Below are 21,018 nucleotides of genomic sequence, written 5' to 3'. Positions count from 1 at the left end.
GTATACTGCGAATATACCAGACCAGTGGGAAAAATTTAAATTTCAAAATAATTATTCTTTCAACTGATTACAATGATTACGCTAAAGTTAACGACACCTATGAGAAAAGCACATATGCATTCATTCAATATTTATTACAACAAAAAGAAACGAAGACAAGGGAAATACAGGTGAACAAAAGAACAGCTTGTATCCCCCACAGTTGATATGCGCCACAACAGGAAGTGAACTAAAAGAAAAACTGCTTGTAAGGAGGGCTACCTCTTTGGTGATCGAAATACGATAAAAGGAATTCGTTTCGAAGAAGCGCCACGCACGCCGTATTTATATAAAAAAAACAAAATCAAAATGTCTAAAATGAAACGGCTCTATTTCATGAACGCAGAAATCGCCTGAACAGCTTCGGTGTCAACGTTGGGTAACCATCTTTGCTTCAGGTGAATCTAACGTGCATATCGTGCTACTGAATTTACGAATTGAGTTTCTGGCAGAATAATTTTTCAGCAGCACGCGATACTTTTTTTTGGTGAGCGCACAGCAGAGATACCAAGCTAAACACCTGACATAAGCGATATTCCACATCTCGTCATGTACTCTACGAATTGTCAAGGACACAATTTTGATTCGTATCCAAATCTGGAGCCCTGCCGTGGATAAGGTCCTCGGCTGCTGACCCACAGGTTGTGGGATCGAATCTTGGCTGCTACGGCTGCATTTTCATTGGAGGCGAAATTGCTGTAGGCCCACGTGCTCAGATTTGGGGGCGCATTAAAGAACCCAAGGTGGTCGAAATTTCCGGAGCCAAGCACTATGGCGTCTCTCATAATCATATGGCGGTTTTCGGATGTTAAACCTTACATATCAATCAATTATGCGAATCTGGAATGGACGTCTTCCTCCAATATTTCAGCAATGTATTAAGCACACGATAGCCTTTTTTTAGATAGACTGCACAGTAGTAAACATTCTATATGACAACTCTCCAGCAAGCATCAAGCTGCAGCGTCCTGAAATAAGCTTGCTACAAAAAATAGTTTTGGCCCATAGAGAAACATACTTACATGAAGAGCGGACTCTCCCGTAGGGCACTCTGGCCAAGCTACTGCGCTGCTTTCAGCGCCACGAATGGCTGGTCAAAGCCGATAACGTATTCAGCATAAATAAAATAACAAAAACGATTCCTTTCCGACACTGGGCTTTGAACTCGTACCTCCATGCTCCGAAAGTGAGTTTGTTTACCACTAGGCTACACAACCATGCTTTCCCGAAGGGAATACATGCACAGTACATCTAAACCACATTACAGTGTGTCTTTCTGCAAAACAAATGCAAAAAGATAACTCTTTCTAGTCAGACTTTACTAATTTTTGTTGTAAGGCATTAAACGCCTTCTGCGGGACATGATGTAGAACAGATAAGGACACATGTGTAAATCATTACAATACATTTTTTGCAAAAAATGAATACTGAACTTGGGTGTTTGTTGTCCTCCTGAGGCGGCTACTACATGTGTTAACAAAAGAGTAAAAGCGAGCATAGGAAAGCCGTCTAGCCGTTGGTCAGACTCTTTCTTGCTGGGCCGTGAAAAGGCTCCAGTGGCCACTCTTTATATAGTATATTTCTATATAAGTCGCCGTCTTGCGCCACCACAGGCTGCGTATCAGCATAATAGTATTGCCACGTTCCTTTCTTCACGCTTTTTATCGCCCCGTTAAACTATGTTCAGCGCAAACCACGCCCACGGTGTTAGAAAAGCTTCGAGGCTATAGAGGATCGTTTTGTCAAGGTTACGTCAATAACCTTGACAACCCTTCAGATTATGAACCCTTCAGATTATTCTGAAGGGTTCACAATCTTCAACCCTTCAGATTATTCAGAACCCTTCAGATTATTCTGGAACTTACGTCGCCGCTAGCGATTGCTCTAGAATGTTTGATGGCAAGTGTATAAATGCCGACACGCTTCGCCGCTTGTCAGTTGATCGACGGCCGATGCTCTGTTCGCTGTTATCAGTGCCAGTGTCTTACTTTCCTTTTGCATGGCCTCAAGTTCGGCTTGAATAAACAGTTTCTTTTTCGACCTGGAGTCTGCTCCCTTCAATCACGTCAAAACCCCGTGACATCTGGTGGAGGTGCTGCGTCGTTCATGTACTGCACACCCCCGTCATGTTGTGAATCCAGCCCACGTCGCGAAGAAGATACTGACGCCAGTCATGAGCACCGAACAAGCCGCTGGCATCAGGGTTTACCTCCAGAGTACGGGCCTCTACAAGACAAGGCTCAAAAGACCAAGGCTATGACCTTGACTGCGGCAATGATAACGATGGCGGGCTGCGCCACAGCCCGCTATCGTGATGCAGCAGCCAAGAGAACCACCAATTTTTCATGGGTCATCGTTAGAAGTACTAGAGGCTTGGCTAGAGACCTACGACCGAGTGGCCGCCCTCAACCACTGGGACGCGAAAGAGAAGTTTCGTGGCGTCTACTTTTATCGCTAAGACGTGGCAAGAACATGGTGCGAGAAAAGGGAGTCTTCACTTCACACGTGGGGTCTTTTCTGTGACGCATTCCTGCAAACGTTCATGAGAGGCGCTCGCAAATAGAAGGCTGCTGCGTTGCTAAAGACTCGTATGTAACTGCCCAATGAAAACGTCACCATTTCCACGGAAGAAAAGAACCACTTCATCCGCCACGCTGACCCCGACTCGTGCGAGGAAAAGAAGGTCCGTCTGCTCATGCGAGGAGTCAAGCAAGAACGTTTCTTCGCTGGACTGATCAGGAACTCCACAAAAATGGTCACCGAATTCATTTCAGAAATATCTACAATAGAGAAGACGCTAGAGATGCGGACGCGAAAATACAACCGTAGCTTCTAGTCTACAAGCTACGCCAACATCCATGCGCTAGAAACTAACGACTTGCGTGAGACGATCCGAGCGATCGTGCAAAAAGAGCAGCGAAAATTGCTTCCTTCAGCGCAGCCTCACGTGGACTCGATCGCGGACGTCGTACGCCAGGAGATTAGCAATCGCTGGGCGTATCTCAGCCTCCACAACCACAGCTGCACGTAATGAGCTACGCTACTGCAGCCCGCCGTCACGCCCCTCCTCCACGTCCACGCCAGGACACCGCCCCGTCGAAGTTTGTCAGCAGAAGTGTTGCTGACAAACTTAAGTCACGAATACAGGCACCTAAACCATGATACGACGGTCGCCTACATCGACGAATTCGCGGAGGCCAGCAACTCATTCGCCCTCTTCGATTCTGCCGATGCTGCTTCGACGAATAGAGGTTCCGAACCAAATTTCGGCGTCAACCTGAGCCTTTCAAAGTGGAAGAAGGACCAGCTCAAGTCCCTGTTCTTGCGATTCAAAGACAGCTTCTCGTCATCATCGAGAATTCGACAAACCCCAGTCACGAAACATCGCATCACAACAGAATAAAGTGCCCGACCAGTTCGACAAAGCCCGTACCGAGTCTCGACGTGCGAACGCGACGCCCTGAAGAAACAAGTCGACGAAATGCAACGCGACGCCATCATTCAGCCGTCCATGGGCGTCACTTGTGGTATTAGTGAAAAAAAAAGACGGGACCCTACGTTGCAGCGTCGATTACCGCTGCCTGAACAAAATCGCTAAGAAGGACGTGTACCCTCTTCCACGTATAGACGACGCCCTGGACCGACTCTACAGCGCGAAACACTTTTCTTCAATAGACCTCAAAACAGGCTATTGACAAATTGGGATTGACGAGAGAGATCAAGAGAACATGGCCTTCGTCACACCAGGCGGCCTCTTCGAGTTTAAGGTCATGCCGTTTGGTTTTTGCTCAGCGCCTGCGACAAAACAGCGCGTTATGGACACTACTGTGCTGGCTGGTTTGAAATAGAAGACTTGCCTCGTATACTCGGATGACGTCGTCGTGTTTTCCTCGAGCTTCCACGAGCATCTCCGGCGCCTTGAAATGGTACTTCAAGCTATCGACACATCTGGGCTAACCCTGAAGCCAGAAAACTGCCACTTTGCGTACGAGAAGCTATTGTTTCGGGGACACGTGATTAGCAACTCCGCAGTACGTCCGAACCCGCGGAAAATAGCCGTCATTGCTGATTTCCTGAAGTCAACTGACAAGAAGGCTGTATGCCGATTCCTCGGATTGTGGGCCTATTACAGGCGTTTCATCAAACGTTTTTCACAGATTGCCGAGCCGCTAACTTGCCTCACGAAAAGCAACGTCGAATTCAGGTGGGAAGCGGCACAAGAGGAAGCATTTCAAGAGCTTAAATGACACCTCCAGACACCACCGGTACTCGCGCATTTCGATGGACATGTCGAAACAGAAGTACCCACCGACGCAAGCAGCGTAGGACTCGCCGCCGTCCTTGTGCAGCGGACTGACGGCGCGGAAAAGGTTATCAGTTATACTAGCTGGTCCCTATCCAAGACCGAAGCCAATTATTCCACAACAGAAAAGGAGTGTGTTGCCATCATCTGGGCAGCGTCAAAGTTTCGCCCCTACCTCTACGGCAGGTCTTTCAAAGTTGTGAGCGACCACCATGCCTTGTGTTGGCTAGATAACTTAAAAGATCCTTCGGGTCGCCTCGCACAGAGCCTAAGACTGCTTGTCTCGTGCCCCCGTCGAACCACCACCGCTCGACGTCCTGCATGATGACAGCTTCTTAGGAACAATGACTGCCGAAGACTTCGCGGAGTAACAGCGAGATGACCCAGAACTCAGAAGCCTTGTGAAATACCTCGAGGGTAACAGCACGACTGTTCCGAATGTTTGTAAGAGAGGACTGGAGTCGTTCTTGCGAAACAGAGTTCTCCTAGAGAAAAACTTCTCGCCCCTTCGAGCCAACCACCTCCTCGTAGTTGCTTCTGCAGTGAGATCAGAAGTACTTGAGGCCCTACACGACGACCCGACGGCAGGGCACCTTGGTGTTTCCCGCACGCTCGCGAGGATACAAGAAAGGTACTACTGGCCACGCCTTACCGCTGACGTCGCTCGTTACGTGAGGACGTGCCGAGATTGTCAGCGACGCAAGACACCGCCGAAAAGGCTAGCAGGATTTCTTCAGCCCATCGAAATACCTTGCCGACCATTCCAATAAATCGGCATGGACCTACTGGGGCCGTTGCCGACGTCAAATTCTGATAACAAATGGATCGTCGTAGCTACCGACTACCTTACCCGCTACGCCGAGACAGAAGCCCTGCCCAACGGTGGTGCATAAGAGGTAGCCAAATTATTCGTGGGAAACATCGTCCTGCGTCAAGGTGTTCCAGAGGTCCTCATCAGCGACAGAGGTACGTCGTTTTCTGCTGAGCTAGCCCAAGCGATTTTGGCATACAGCGAGACAAGCCACCACTGTATGACAGCGTACCACCCACAGACCAATGACCTCATCGATTGCCCAAACAAAATCATCACCGACATGCTGGCCATGAACTATCGGCGTCAAATGAGACCCGAACAGCGACAAGCTCTTGCGATGGTATAGTGCACGCCGTACACTTATCACCATAAGCAGGCACGCAGATATGCGCAGAGCTGCGGAACACGATGCACGCACCTGTCCATTGTGATAAGTGGACGGCACGCACTACACTATCGCAAAGGCTTGCCGCTGTTCGGGTTTCATTTGACGCTGAAAGTACGTCGACGTCGAACACAAAACGTGGGATTGCATCCTTCCGTACGTGTCATTCGCATACAACACCGCCGTTCAAGAAACGACGCAGATGACGCCGTACAAGTTGGTCTACAGATGCACTCCGGCAACGACGCTCGACGCCAAGTTACCCAACGTCACCGACGAAGAAAACCTCAATATGAGCGGCTGCCTGCAGCGCGCCGAAGGAACCCGACAACTCGCCCGCCTCCATATCAAGAACGAACAGACGACGGATTGCCGCCGTTACAATCTTCGACGACGCTTCGAGGAATATGAGCCCGGTGAGCGTGTTTGGGTATGGACACCGATACGCCGACGTGGACTCAGTGAGAACTTCTGCGATGGCGTTTTGAACCACACCGAGTAATTCGACATTTCGGCTCATTCGATTACGAGGTTGTCCCAGATGGCATCACGAACTCTCAACGACGCCGCTCGCAACCTGAAGTCGTCCATGTCGCGCGTCTGAAGCTTTTTCATGCGCCTTAACGAGCTGAAACAGTGCATTTTGTTCTTGTTGTTGTTGTTGTTGCTCTATCGCAATTTATTGCATGTTTTGCATTATTTTTTTGTACTTTTATCTTCTGTTAAAGCATCGGGACGATGCCTTTTTTTCAGAGGGGGCCAACGCCACGTTCATTTCCTCAAGATTTGTTATCACCCCGTTACACTATGTTCAGCGCAAACCGCACCTCCGGTGTTAGAGAAGCTTCGAGACTGTAGTAGATCGTTTTGTTAAGGTTACGCCCACTTCGTGAACCTTCCTGATTATTCTGGAACCTACGTCGCCGATAGCGCAAACGCTATAGAATGTTCGATGGTAAGTGTATAAATGCTGACACGCTTCGCCGCTTGTCAGTTGATTGGCGGCCGACGCTCTGTTCACCGCTATCAGTGCCAGTGTCCTACTTTATTTTTGCGTGGCCACAAGTTCGGCCCGAATAAACAGTTTCTTTTTCGACGTGGTGTTTGCTCTTTTCGTTCACGTCATGACATCGGGACAATAAAATCAAACAGTCGAACAACCGCAAGGGTTGTTTTTATAAAGCATAGCGTCCTCCCAAAGTGACCCCATCTATGAGAGATGCCATATTTGAGGACCCTGCATAATTTCCACACCATGCGGTTCTCTAACGTGCGCTGGCGTCACGCATTACAAGGGTTCTAATAATTTGCCTTTGTAGAATTCGCGTCTTTGGGATCAGCAGCCGAGTGTCGTAACCACTCAGCCATTTAAGTCGCTCTTTGTAGTGTGTGTGTGACGATTTCGCCGTAATTGCTCTCCCTCTATTTTATAACCGGAAAATTGGCTGCAGGGAATATAGTGCTGACTGATGACTCACAGGTCACGGGATTGAATCCCGGCCGGGACAGACTCATTTTCACCTCTCACCTTTCAAGCATTTTCGATGGAGGTGAAGATGCTTAAGGCTCATGTATACTTAATTTTTAGGTGCACGTCAAAAAACCAAAGGAGGTCGAAATCTCCGGAGCCCTCCACTTCCGTGTCTTTCATAATAATGCGTTGGTCTTGAGACATTAAACAACGACAATTAATATTATTTATCACTGAAGACATCACCGGCTCGTTCCATGGTAACACTGCAGAAGTGCAGCTACTGACATTGCGAATTGGCTTTTGAGACAATAGGCATACTGGAATAAAATATTAAAGAATCCACGCTTTCCATTAACACCTTAATAGACATTAATGCTAGCTCATTTGACAATAGCGTGTTGCTTCGGCCAGATCATTACAGATAACGCGCTAACTCATTGATTTTTGAATCCCGTTCGATGCAATCCGTAGCGAACCGCAGGCAAGCCTATCTATCTATCTATCTATCTATCTATCTATCTATCTATCTATCTATCTATCTATCTATCTATCCATCTATCCATCTATCCATCTATCCATCTATCCATCTATCCATCTATCTATCTATCTATCTATCTATCTATCTATCTATCTATCTATCTATCTATCTACGACCAAAATTAGAATGGGAGGAGAAAATGGTTTAAAGAACATGCCTGGTGGACGAGGACATGAACAACGTGAAAACTTTGTCACGTACGTGGTAAACATCTTCCCCCACAAACGTGTGGTACTTGCCTGTATACTACGGGCTGTGGTATGCGCCACAGGTGATGGGCAGTTTATCCAAGAATAGTGACGACCGACGTTGGTAATATAAATATCGGAGCGTCAAGAAAAACCGACATTGGCAGCGTTGTCCTGACGTATACAAAGAATAGATATGATGGCCGAGCAATAATTGAACCCAAGCATTTTGAGTGTCAGTCAAGTATTTTATCATAGCAATACCAAGTCTCGAAACTGCTTCATAAAAAAATCATATGCAGGCGTAATGTTGGTGAAAGCTCACAGTGGTGGCAGTGTTGGTTATCCGATTTTAGAAACGTTGAATATGTATTCCTGTATGATCCAGGCGTCTCGTCGGGTTAACGCCAATTTGTAGATAAGCACCATCCACTCAAGTTGGTCTACGTTGCACTACCTAGGGCATGATCTGGGACTACCATCCTCGCAAGCAGAACCCTACATGTCAGGTTATCACTTCTGTAATCAGTAATATCCATGTCACTGTTGGCATTGTTAAGCAACTCTGAACTTGTTTTATACCGGGTGTTCAAAATTAAGCTTTATGATTTTTTTAAAATTAGGCGCTCGAAGGCACGTGAGAACCACTTGTGCAAATAAGTTAAGCGGCCAGGGGGACAGAAAGTTAGATGATAATTATCGCTGTCAGCAGCCCAATTAACTAAAATTTAATAATTAACTTTTTACTGGCTGCGGTAAGTCGGCATGTTTATATTGAAAAAATGTAGGCAGTGGTGTTTGTACACAGTTTCAGTTGGAAGATTTTTTCTAGCACGCCTGTGTTCTGAGATATCCGGCTCCAAAGTTTAATTGTCTTTCGCACGATTACGCATGCAAGAGGGTGAGGGTCCGCGCAAAGCTCCTCCCTAAAGTGACGCATCTGTTGCGTGTGGTGTTTAGTGTGTGAAGAGGGTGGAAGCGTAGGCATAGGTGATAGCAATTACCCTTGCCCTCTTCGGCCGGCGAAATCAAAATGTGACAGCGCGGTGCGCCATGAGCCTTACGCATGATCCTGATGAACGCGATAACAGGAGACCATTTTTCGCGACGTTTTTTCGTGACTTTAGATCACACTGAGACATCTTCTTGTGAACGCGTTAGCAGGACCGTCCTGCACTAGGGTGCCTCCGGTTAGAGCACAGCGTCTCTGCATTGAAGGTCTACCAAGGAAATCCACGTGGAGTCCTTTCGAGCTAATATGGCTGCTTCTGGCGTGAGGTATTCTACCAAAGTAAAAGTAGACGTGGTGCTTGCAATGGCTGAAATGAATGGCAACGCTTCGTTAGCAATGGAGCTTTACGCGTCTCGCCACCCACACCGTCCCCTTCCAACAAGGCCCACTTTCACAAACCTGTTTCGACGCTTCTGCACAACAGGCTCTGTCCACCTTCCGAGACGGACCAGGAAGGCAATCGTCGATGAAGACTTTGAAATCGACGTTGTCGCGTGCGTAACCTCGATGCCAGAGCTCAGCATCCGACAGATTGCCGATCAGTGCGGTCGCAGCATCGGAACAGTCACAAATGTTTTAAGAAAGCACAAGTTCCATCCATATCACGTTTACCTTCATCAGGACCTAAATGAGGCGGACTTTGAAAGGCGAGTTGACTTCTGCAATTGGGGCCTCATCAAAACTGATCAAGAAAATGACTTTTTGCACAGAATAATTTGGACTGATGAAGCTCGGTTTTGCCGAAATGGAAGTGTTAATCTTCACAACGCCCATTATTGGGCACAAGAAAACCCACACTGGCTGAGGCAGCACAAGCATCAAGTTCGCTGGAGTGTGAATGTGTGGTGCGGCATACTCGGGGACAGGATCATCGGACCTCACTTTTTTGAGGACAACTTGAACGGAAAGATGTACACAGAAGAAATATTAGGTGTTGTCATTGATGATCTTGTCTGCAGTCTTTCCCTGAATGACCTGCGCCAAGTATGGTTTCAGCACGATGGAGCACCACCACATTTTTCTACCAGGGCGAAGAACTGGTTGGACAGACGTTTTCCACAACAGTGGATTGGGCGCGCAGGAGCGATGTTTTGGCCACCAAGATCACCTGACCTTTCTCCGCTCGACTTTTTCCTTTGGGGCTACGTTAAAGATCGAGTTTACGTAACAGAGCCCAGCGATGTTAATGACATGAAGGACAGGATAACATCTGCCTGTGCGAGTATTCCTGCAGAAGTACTGCGCCGAGTCATCGAGTCGACGCGACAGCGGTTCATGCTTTGCGTTGCTGCCGAAGGCAGGCATTTTGAACACTTTTTGGGGCATTGACGTCTTGAGAGGTGAAGAGTTTCGATGAGATTTGTGCATGACCGAAATATGCTTATGTAGCAGCAGGAAATATGCGTTAGCAAGGATAAAACTGTTTCAGTTATTATTGGTGGAGTTGTTGCTCTTGTTTCAATAAAAGTTACAGTACTCGGACATCAGCAGTCACGCTATTCGCGTAGCCCAGGCAACGACCACGCATGCTTCTCTAGTGATTATTACGCACGCGCACTGGCATCCAGATTCTCCGCTCGCACCATTATCTCGGCATGGTATCTGCCACTATCGTTAGAGGCTCTGCAGTTGCGTGTTACGACACTGGTTGCAAGCGTTCTTCGATTTTTGATTTCGACGGCCGAAGAGGGCAAGGGTAATTGCTATCACCTATGCCTACGCTTCCACCCTCTTCACACACTAAACACCACACGCAACAGATGCGTCACTTTAGGGAGGAGCTTTGCGCGGACCCTCACCCTCTTGCATGCGTAATCGTGCGAAAGACAATTAAACTTTGGAGCCGGATATCTCGGAACACAGGCGTGCTAGAAAAAATCTTCCAACTGAAACTGTGTACAAACACCACTGCCTACATTTTTTCAATATAAACATGCCAACTTACCGCAGCCAGTAAAAAGTTAATTATTAAATTTTAGTTAATTGGGCTGCTGACAGCGATAATTATCATCTAACTTTCTGTCCCCCTGGCCGCTTAACTTATTTGCACAAGTGGTTCTCACGTGCCTTCGAGCGCCTAATTTTAAAAAAATCATAAAGCTTAATTTTGAACACCCGGTATACCATATACAACTGTTCAACACACACACACACACACACACACACACACACACTATATATATATATATATATATATATATATATATATATATATATATATATATATATATATATATGGACAGAAGTATATACAACTGTCTCGTATATACCAGGGCTCGTTTTTCTGTGTTTCGACACAATAATAATGAGATCTAAAAGACAATATTGCCAAGGAAAGTATAGGGGAAGTTATTAGACTGAATTGTAACGTAAATGTTAAGAAAGGAAAGGGGCTGAAAAGATGACTTGCCGTGGGCAGGAACCGAACCTGCGACCTTCGAATAACGCCGACGGTTCCTGCTGCTCACGGCAAGTTATATATATATATGTATGTGTGTATATATATATGTGTGTATATATATATGTGTGTGTGTGTGTATGTGTGTGTATGTATGTGTATTATGCATGTGTATGTATGTGTGTGTGTGTATGTATGTATGTGTGTGTGTGTACGCGTGTGTGTGTACGCGTGTGTGTGTACGTGTGTATGTAAGTATGTATGTGTGTGTACGTGTGTATGTGTGTGTATGTATGTGTGTGTGTGTGTATGTATGTATGTATGTGTGTGTGTATGTATGTGTGTGTGTGTATGTATGTGTATGTGTATGTGTATGTGTATGTATGTATGTATGTATGTATGTATGTATGTATGTATGTATGTATGTATGTGCATGTGTGTATGTATGTGTGTATGTGTGTGTATGTATGTGTATGTATGTATGTGCGTGTGTGTATGTATGTGTGTGTGTATGTGTGTGTATGTATGTATGTATGTATGTATGTATGTATGTATGTATGTATGTATGTATGTATGTATGTATGTATGTGTGCGTGTGCGTGCGTGCGCGTGCGTGCGCGTGTGTGTGTGTGTGTGCGTGTGTGTACATATGTTTAGTTTAGCACCATTTCGAAACGTTTCGCTCTATAACAAACACACCCCCATCTCCCCAAAGGGAACCCTGATGGGATTCGAAGCAGCCATGTTGCGCACGGGTGACTTTAAGGGTGGAACGGCGCTAACGCGGGTGCTGCGGTGAGCGGTGGAAGATTCGTATGAATAGATAGTTGATGTAGGTCTTGTAGGGGACACCTACAGACATGCTCCATTGCGTATGTTAAGGGCGCGTCATCCTTATTGCGCGTGAACCCGCGAGTCAGCGTAAAGCGAGCGGCGGTCACGTTAGCAAATTGAGCGGCGGTAGCGGTAGTAGACAGTTATAGTTTACCGTTAGCGTGATATCGGAAGTTAAGGGAATGACGTTACCGTGCAGCAAACGTTCGTTGCGGACAGCGTCATATAGTTTGGCGAGATAGCGTTTACGTGCCCCAGCTGGGATGGTAGCGCCGCCTATTGGAGGTTTCAGAAGTAAGAACAATGAAAAGAACAAGAAAACGAGAATGTCTGCCTGTGTCGCCGCGCAAAGCACTGTTTCAAGTTCATTTTAGTAATAATAAAAGTAAACAAATGTGAACCGCGCCCCAAAAGGGAAAAAATTTACCTTGCAGATTTGTTTACATAGATCTTCCCGTTAGGCCTAGACACGTTCAAAATGGGAAGCTATCACAAAAAGTTCGTAAACTTATCCGTAATACTCGGTCATCGAAGCTAACTGAAGGCAGGCGAAGCCACTTTAAACAGTCGTTTACTGTGAACAAAGTGAATCTTTCAACATATACGCCAAAATCACTTCGAAGCGAGCGTCCGAGAGCGCCACGTCGAATTTTGAGTGATATGTAGTTTGATTGATCAAAGATTGATTGATATGTAGGGTTTAACGTCCCAAAACCACCATACGAATATGCGAGACGCCGCAGTGGAGGGCTCCGGAAAATTTCGACCGCCTGGGGTTCTTTAACGTGCACCCAAATCTGAGCACACGGGCCTACAGCATTTCCGCCTCCATCGGAAATGCAGCCGCCGCAGCCGGGATTCGAACCCGCGCCCTGCGGGTCAGCAGCCGAGTACCTTAGCCACTACACCACCGCCGCGGGGCAAGCCTCTAAAAATTATGCCATAGTCACTTCCCTCCGTCTGCTTGGCATAACACTGATTTTCATGGTTGGGATTTGCCGTATTTTTTCCTTTAAATTCTGCTGCCGTTCTTAACAGGGGCTTTTCCGAAAGCGCTACTTTCGAATGCGGGGAACAATACGGCACTATTTTTTTATTTAATTAGCGGGCTGTCATATTCAGGCCGATTATAATCAGTCCGCGCTCGCCTGGAAGTGCCTGCAATTGCTTTGCCACCCGTGGATAAATACAATAATACTTCTCGGGCCAGCTAACTTCTGTTGAATAAATTTAATAGTAAACGTTGTTAAACCAAATCAATGGTGATTAGGCCACAGTGGTATAGGAGCAATGCCCGTCTTAAGCGATCTCATTGCAAAATAGCTCGCACATCCTGTATATTAAAATTGCAGCATCAAATACAGCGTCAAGTAAATAATCGTATGAGCACTGATCTGTAAGAGGCGTTACAATGAAGTAGACGGCTACGGAAAATTTCACCTTCTGTTGTCTTTTTTATGGCACTGACATCGCTTATGTACACGGTTTTTCACTATTTCACCTGGCGCCGAAGCAAGCGACCACCATAGCAGTCCCGAACTTCAGGTCAGCAGACAAGCTTATCAACCACTGTTCCACAGTGGTGGACAGACACTATTTAAGTACAGCCACACCAGGATTCACTGAGCCCATGTATGTTAAAAAAAAACTTAGTGAAGGTTTTAAAAAGGAAGAGTAAAGGGTGCAGTCCCTATGAATAATGCAGCAGCCTCGATGCTTGCGACAGGAATATTGTCACGGGGTCGTGACGTGGCCGAAGACAGGAGGCTTCGTGTTGGTATTTAACTGTTTATTTGGGCGAACCCGTGCCCGGTAAACGGAAAGTCCAATTACAGCAGCAGTCTCGCACAGATAGCAGTCTCGGACTGATAGCGGCGAACGGAGCGTCGGCCTTCGACCAACTACTGACAAGCGGCCAAGCGCGTCGGCATTTATACTCTTGCCGTCGAATGTTCTAGCGTTATCGCTGGCGGCGGCGTAGGTTCCAGAACAATCTGTACCGTTCGCACAGTGGGCGTGATCTTATCAAAATGATCTACTACAGTCCGGAACCTTCTCGAAAACTGCAGGCGCGGTTCGCGCTGAGAATGGTGTGGTGTTTTGGGACGATAACAAAAACTTGGTAAATGGAATGTGGCATTGCCCCCCTCTGAAAAAAAGGCATCGACCCGATGCTTTAACTAAAGATGAAGGTACAATAATAATGCTAGAAAGTACAATGAATAAATTACGATACAACTATAATACAAAAAACACTGTTTCAGTTTGTTAACGCGCATGAAACGGCTTGAGGCGCACGACATGTACGACTTCAGGTCGCGATCGGCGTCGTTGAAGGTTCGTGATGCCGTCGGGGACAACCTCGTAATCAAGTGGGCCGGGACGTCGAACCACCCTGTACGGTCCGAAGTACCGTCGCAAAAGCTTTTCACTTAGTCCACGTCGGCGTATCGGCGTCCACACCCAAACACGTTCACCGGGCTGGTATTCCACGAAGTGTCGTCGAAGGTTGTAACGGTGGCTGTCGGTCGTCTGTTGATTCTTGATACGGAGACGCGCAAGTTGTTGGGCTTCTTCGGCGCGTTGAAGGTACTCGCTCACATCGAGGTTTTCTTCGTCGGTGACGTTGGGTAACATGGCATCGAGCGTCGTTACCGGGCTCCTTCCGTAGACAAATTTGTATGGAGATATCTGCGTGGTCTCCTGCACCGCCTTGTTGTATGCGAAGGTCACATACGGAAGAATGGCGTCCCACGTCTTGTGTTCGACATCGACGTACATTGACAGCATGTCGGCGATCGTCTTGTTAAGCCGCTCGGTGAGGCCGTTGGTCTGTGGGTGGTACGCTGTCGTCCGGCGGTGGTTTGTTTGGCTGTATGCCCACATCGCTTGAGTTAAGTCGGCAGTGAATGCCGTTCCTCTGTCGGTGATAAGGACCTCCAGGGCGCCGTGACGTAGGACGATATTTTCGACGAAGAACTTAGCTACCTCGGATGCACTGCCTTTTGGCAGGGCTTTTGTCTCGATGTAGCGGGTGAGGTAGTGGGTAGCTACCACGATCCACTTGTTTCCGAAAGTCGACGTCGGGAACGGCCCCAGTAGGTCCATACCAATCTGCTGGAAAGGTCGGCAAGGTGGATAAATTGGCTGCAGAAGTCCCGCTGGCCTTGTCGGCAGTGTCTTGCGTCGCTGACAGTCCCGGCATGTCCTCACATAACGAGTGACGTCGGTGGTAAGACGTGGCCAGTAGTACCTTTCTTGTATCTTCGCGAGCGTGCGAGAAACACCGAGGTGCCCTGCCGTCGGATCATCGTGCAGGGCCTGCAGGAGTTCTGGTCGCAGAGCTGAAGGCACCACAAAGAGGTACTTAGCTCGAAGCGGCGAAATGTTTTTCTTTTGTAGAAGACCGTTTCGTAGAAAGAACGACGCAAGTGCGCGCTTGAATACCTTCGGGACTTCGGTGGTCCTGCCTTTGAGGTATTCTATTAGGGCCTTAAGTTCCGGGTCGGCTCGCTGTCGTTCAGCGAAGTCGTCGGTAGTTATCGTTCCCAAGAAGTACTCGTCATCCGGGTCGTCGGGTAGCGGTTGGTCGACAGGCGCACAAGAGAGACAGTCGGCGTCAGAGTGTTTTTTGCCGGACTTGTAAATGACAGTAATGTCATACTCTTGAAGTCTCAGGCTCCATCGTGCGAGGCGACCTGAAGGGTCCTTCAAAGTGGCTAGCCAACACAAGGCGTGGTGGTCGCTCACAACTTTGAAGGGCCTGCCGTAGAGGTAGGGGCGAAATTTCGACGTAGCCCAGATGATGGCGAGGCACTCCTTTTCTGTTGTGGAATAATTTACTTCTGCTTTAGATAGCGATCGGCTGGCGTAACTAATAACCCTTTCAAGTCCGTCAGCCCTCTGCACAAGAACGGCGCCAAGACCTACGCTGCTTGCGTCAGTATGTATTTCTGTCTCGGCGAATTTGTCGAAATGGGCAAGTAACGGAGGCGTCTGGAGGCGATGTTTAAGCTCCTGGAAAGCGTGTTCCTGTGGCGTTTCGCACTTGAACTCCACGTCGGCCTTGGTAAGGTTAGTGAGAGGATTGGCGATGCGGGCAAAGTTTTTCACGAACCGCCTATAATAGGCGCACAGGCCCAGAAATCGGCGCACGCCCTTCTTGTCAGTGCGCGGCGGGAAGTCGGCGATGGCGGCTGTTTTCCGTGGATCGGGACGAACTCCAGACTTGCTGATAACGTGTCCCAGAAACAAGAGCTCCTCATACACAAATCTGCACTTTTCTGGCTTCAGTGTGAGTCCGGACGTCTTGATGGCTTGAAGTGCAGCTTCAAGACACCGAAGATGCTCGTCGAAACTCGAAGAAAACACGACGACGTCGTCCAAGTACACAAGGCAAGTTTGCCACTTCAATCCTGCCAGTACTGTATCCATAACGCGTTGAAAAGTTGCAGGCGCTGAGCAAAGGCCGATGGGCATCACCTTAAACTCGAAGAGGCCGTCCGGTGTTATAAACGCCGTCTTCTCTCGGTCCCTTTCGTCGACTTCGATTTGCCAATAGCCAGTCTTGAGGTCCATTGACGAAAAGTACTTGGCGTTATGGAGTCGATCAAGTGCGTCGTCTATTCGTGGGAGAGGATACACGTCCTTTCTTGTGATTTTGTTCAGGCGGCGATAATCGACGCAGAAACGTAGGGTCCCATCCTTTTTCTTCACTAACACCACGGGGGATGCCCATGGACTCTTCGACGGCTGGATAATGTCATCCCGCAGCATTTCATCAACTAGTCTCTTCATGGCCTCACGTTCTCGCGTCGAAACCCTGTACGGACTCTGACGGAGTGGTCTGGCATTTTCTTCGGTTATGATGCGATGTTTCGTGATTGGGGTCTGCCGAATTTTCGATGACGACGAAAAGCAATCTTCATATTGCAGGAGCAGGGCCTTGAGCTGTTTTTGCTTATCGTTCGGTAGTCTGGGATTGACGTCGAAAGCTATGGGAGGGGCTTGGTTCCTCTGAGCAGGTTCCGCAGAATCGGCGAGGGCGAAAGCACTGGTGGCTTCGACAATTTCTTCGATGTATGCGACCGTTGTTCCTTTGTTCACATGTTTGTACTCCTTGCTGAAATTCGTGAGCATAACCGTTGCTTTGCCTCCCCGCAGCTCTGCTATTGCTCTTGCGACGCAAATATTTCGAGTGACCAACAGATGCTGACTGCCTTCAACGACGCCTTCCAAGTCAGGTGATTTAGGAGCGCCGACTGAAATAATGACGCTTGAGCGAGGCGGAATGGTGACTTGTTCTTCCAGCACATTCAAGGCATGGTGTCCTGACAGCGTGCGCGGTGGTAGTGCTTCTTCTGTGGATAACGTTATCGACTTTGTTTTTAGGTTGATGACAGCACCATGGAGGCATAAGAAGTCCATGCCAAGGATGACATCTCTCGAGCAACGCTGTAGGACTACGAAGTCTGTAGGATAAATACGGCCGTTAATGGTGACTCTCGCTGTGCAGATTCCTGCAGGCGTTACAAGATGACCTCCGGCTGTGCGGATTTCAGGGCCTTTTCAAGCTGTCCTAACTTTCTTTAACTTCGCGGCGAACGACCCACTGATGACAGAATAGTCGGCTCCAGTATCGACGAGAGCGGTCACACTGTGGCCGTCAATAAGAACGTCGATGCCGCTAGTTCGCCGTCTCGCATTACAGTTATGGCGTTGCGTCGGGTCACGGCTGCGTCGGCTTGTTCCGCTGCTTCCATGTTGCGTCGTCAGGCCACCTTCGGTAAGTGAGCTTTCGCCATTAGGGCTTTGCCTGTTTGGCATTGTGTTCGGAAAGCTCCGTCGCGGCGTCGTCGTCGTCGGAGGATCTTCGGTAGTTCGTCGCACAGCAACCGCACCTCCACCGGTTGCTGCCCTAAGTTTCCCGGATACGGGCTAGGAGACCGGCTCCGCGTTGGGCCAGAGTACTGACGGTGGTGCGGTGACGTGCAGCGGCTGGGCGACGGCGAACGCGAAGGGATTCGTGGTGTCCACCGAGTTCCTGTCAGGTAGTCGGCGATGTCACGTGGTCGTTCTCCTGGCTGTGGACGCGGTGCATTGACGGCGAAGCCACGCAGTCCCATCTGTCGGTACTGGCAACGGCGGTATGTGTGTCCGGTCTCGCCGCAGTGGTAGCAGAGCGGGCGATGGTCAGGGGTGCGCCAGACGTCAGTCTTCCTCAGTGCACTGCGCTGGGCCGCTGGCGAACGGTATGACGTCGGTGGGTGTGGTGGCGGCGGTGGCGTCTGTCGACGGAAGTGCGATGGCGCGGTGTTTTGGCGTGGACGGGGAGGAGCGTTGTGGCGCAGTGCAGTGACGTAGCTCATAGCTTCCGGCTCGGGTAGCGGTGCGTGGGGAATTGGAAGCGATTGCCGGACTTCTCGCACAATGTCGGCGATCGAATCCACTTGAGGCTGCGCCGAAGGCAACAGTTTGCGCAGCTCTTCCCGCACGATCGCTCGGATCGTTTCACGCAGGTCGTCGGAGTCACTGGCTTGAGCATCAGCGCATTCTGGAGTCAGGCGACGATTATACTGTCTGGTGCGCATGTCAAGGGTTTTTTCGATGGTGGTCGCCTCGGATACAAATTCTTGGACGGTGTTCGGTGGATTCCTCATTATTCTCGCGAAGAGCTCCTGTTTGACCCTCGCATGAGAAAACGAACTTTCTTCTCCTCAGGCATGTCTGGGTCAGCGTGACGAAATAGGCGGGTAATCTCCTCTGTGAAAATTCCAACCTTCTCATTTGGTAGCTGAACCCGGGGGTCTAGTTGAGCAGCGGCCCTTTCTTTGCGAGCGACGCTCGCGAACGTTTGCAGAAATGCGCCGCAGAAAACATCCCACGTTCGAAGCGTGGACTCACGATTCTCTAGCCAGGTCCTTGCGGTGTCTTCCAGGTAGAAGTACTCACGACGGAGCTTTTCTTCGTTGTCCCAGTGGTTGAGGGTGGCCACACGGTCGTATGTTTCTAGCCAGGACTCCGGATCTTCGAACGATGACCCATGGAAAAATGGTGATTCCCTGGGTTGATGCATGACCATCGTGGGCTGGGATGCCGCGGTTGTCATTGTCGCTGCAGTCGCGGTCATGGCCTTGGTCTTCCGCACCTTGTCTTCTAGAATCCCGTACTCCGGTGGTAGCCCTTGCTGTCGGCGGCTTGTTCGCTGCTCCTGGTTGGCGTCGGTGTCTTCTCCGCGACGTGGGCTGGGTTCACGGCTTGAAGGGGGCGTCCGGTACATGAACGAAGCAGCACCTTCACCAGATGTCACGGGGTTGTGACGCGGCCGAAGACAGGAGACTTCGTGTTGGGATTTAACTGTTTATTTGGGCGAACCTGTGCCCGGTAAACGGAAAGTCCAATTGCAGCAGCAGTCTCGCACAGATAGCAGTCTCGGACTGATAGCGGCGAACGGAGCGTCGGCCTTCGATCAACTACTGACAAGCGGCGAAGCGCATCGGCATTTATACTCTTGCCGTCGAATGTTCTAGCGTTATCGCTGGCGGCGGCGTAGGTTCCAGAACAATCTGTACCGTTCGCACAGTGGGCGTGATCTTATCGAAATGATCTACTACAGTCCGGAACCTTCTCGAAAACTGCAGGCGCGGTTTGCGCTGAGAATGGTGTGGTGTTTTGGGACGATAACAAAAACTTGGGAAATGGAACGTGGCAATATATTACTAACAACATCAACCAACCTGATCCAACATTTGCCTACAGTAAAATAAGATCGGGAAGAAACTAGCCATTATTGTCCAAGACAAGACAACAACGTCAAGTGCCTAATACTGCAGTCAACAGTGTTAAAACGTGACTGAAGCAAAGAAAAACATAACAAAAGTGCTCAAGAATAACTGGACGCTAGTTTATTGCGACAGAAAGTATACACCAAAGTTAAAACTAAAAAGAAGCAAAAAAAAACAAAAAACATGAACTATCATATGGTCACAGTGAAGAAATGCACATACACCACGAGTCGATATACACCACTTGACAAAGACATTATCTCATTTTCTAGGAGTGCGAGCGAGGGTTCGCTGACACACGTGTTCTCTTCTTCATCTGAAAAGCTTGATCAATTTCACACTCAGTGCAATTTTGATACCAAGCTTAAGATGACCTCTTATTCATTGAAGTGAGGAGCGTGTCCACACGCCGAAAAATGAAAAAAAAATCACAGCATATCCATGGAATGAATAATGATGGGTGGGGCGATGCGTCCATCGATCCGTCCGTGTTTCCGTGCCTTGTCCATCCTCTGCCGCCGAGCCTCTGATTGCACGCACGCCAAAAACGGCGCCTTGGATGGATGGATGGATGGATGGATGGATGGATCGATGGATCGATGGATGGATGGATATGGCTGTACCCTTTAGGTTGGGCGGTGGCTAACGCCACCAAGCCGTAATACTTAATGAACCAAAAACTAGATTTAGTTTTTTTTTTCTTTTAAGAAGTGAAGTTGAGGATTCGTACTTTGCAGTGAAGCGTTTATTTTCACTCGTGCCTTGACTTTATCCACCAATCATATAACCTCCTTCTAGTTAATTCTACCCGCTTATAGTCTATTTTGCCCGCCCGGTCCCTAAACCCAACTGCTTTGAAAAACTCTGCGCCATCATCCTGAACTATAGGGCGAAGCCCTTTACAGAACATTATCAAGCGTTCGGCAGTTTCTTCTTCCTCTCCACATGCTCTGCATACCATGTCTACCCCTTCGTATTTGGCCCGATATGTCTTGGTTCGCAATACTCCCGTGCTGGCCTCTAACAGTAAAGAACTACCCCGAGTATTATCATCAATCCTTTCCTTGGCAATTTCCTGCTTAAAAGTTCGATAGACCTCTAGTGTGGACTTCTTAATCATGACAATTCTCCACATATTAGTCTAAGCTTCCTTCACTTTCTTCTTAACCGATAATCCTTTTTGGTTTGGCCCCCTGCTGTTTTCTAAGTATTTACCAGTTAATTTTCTGGTTCGCTTCCTCCATTTTGT

General features: G+C 48.4%; 1 protein-coding gene across 1 annotated transcript in view; it reads right to left on the bottom strand.

Moving 5' to 3' along the window:
- Nucleotides 1–21,018, bottom strand: part of LOC119161239 (cytochrome P450 4C1) — a 56,467-nt gene that overhangs the window by 18,979 nt on the left and 16,470 nt on the right. The gene's annotated exons all lie outside the window — the stretch shown is intronic.

Source organism: Rhipicephalus microplus, chromosome X (genome assembly GCF_043290135.1).
Source record: "Rhipicephalus microplus isolate Deutch F79 chromosome X, USDA_Rmic, whole genome shotgun sequence".
NCBI lineage: Eukaryota > Metazoa > Arthropoda > Arachnida > Ixodida > Ixodidae > Rhipicephalus > Rhipicephalus microplus.
This window is presented reverse-complemented; position numbering and strand designations above follow the sequence as displayed.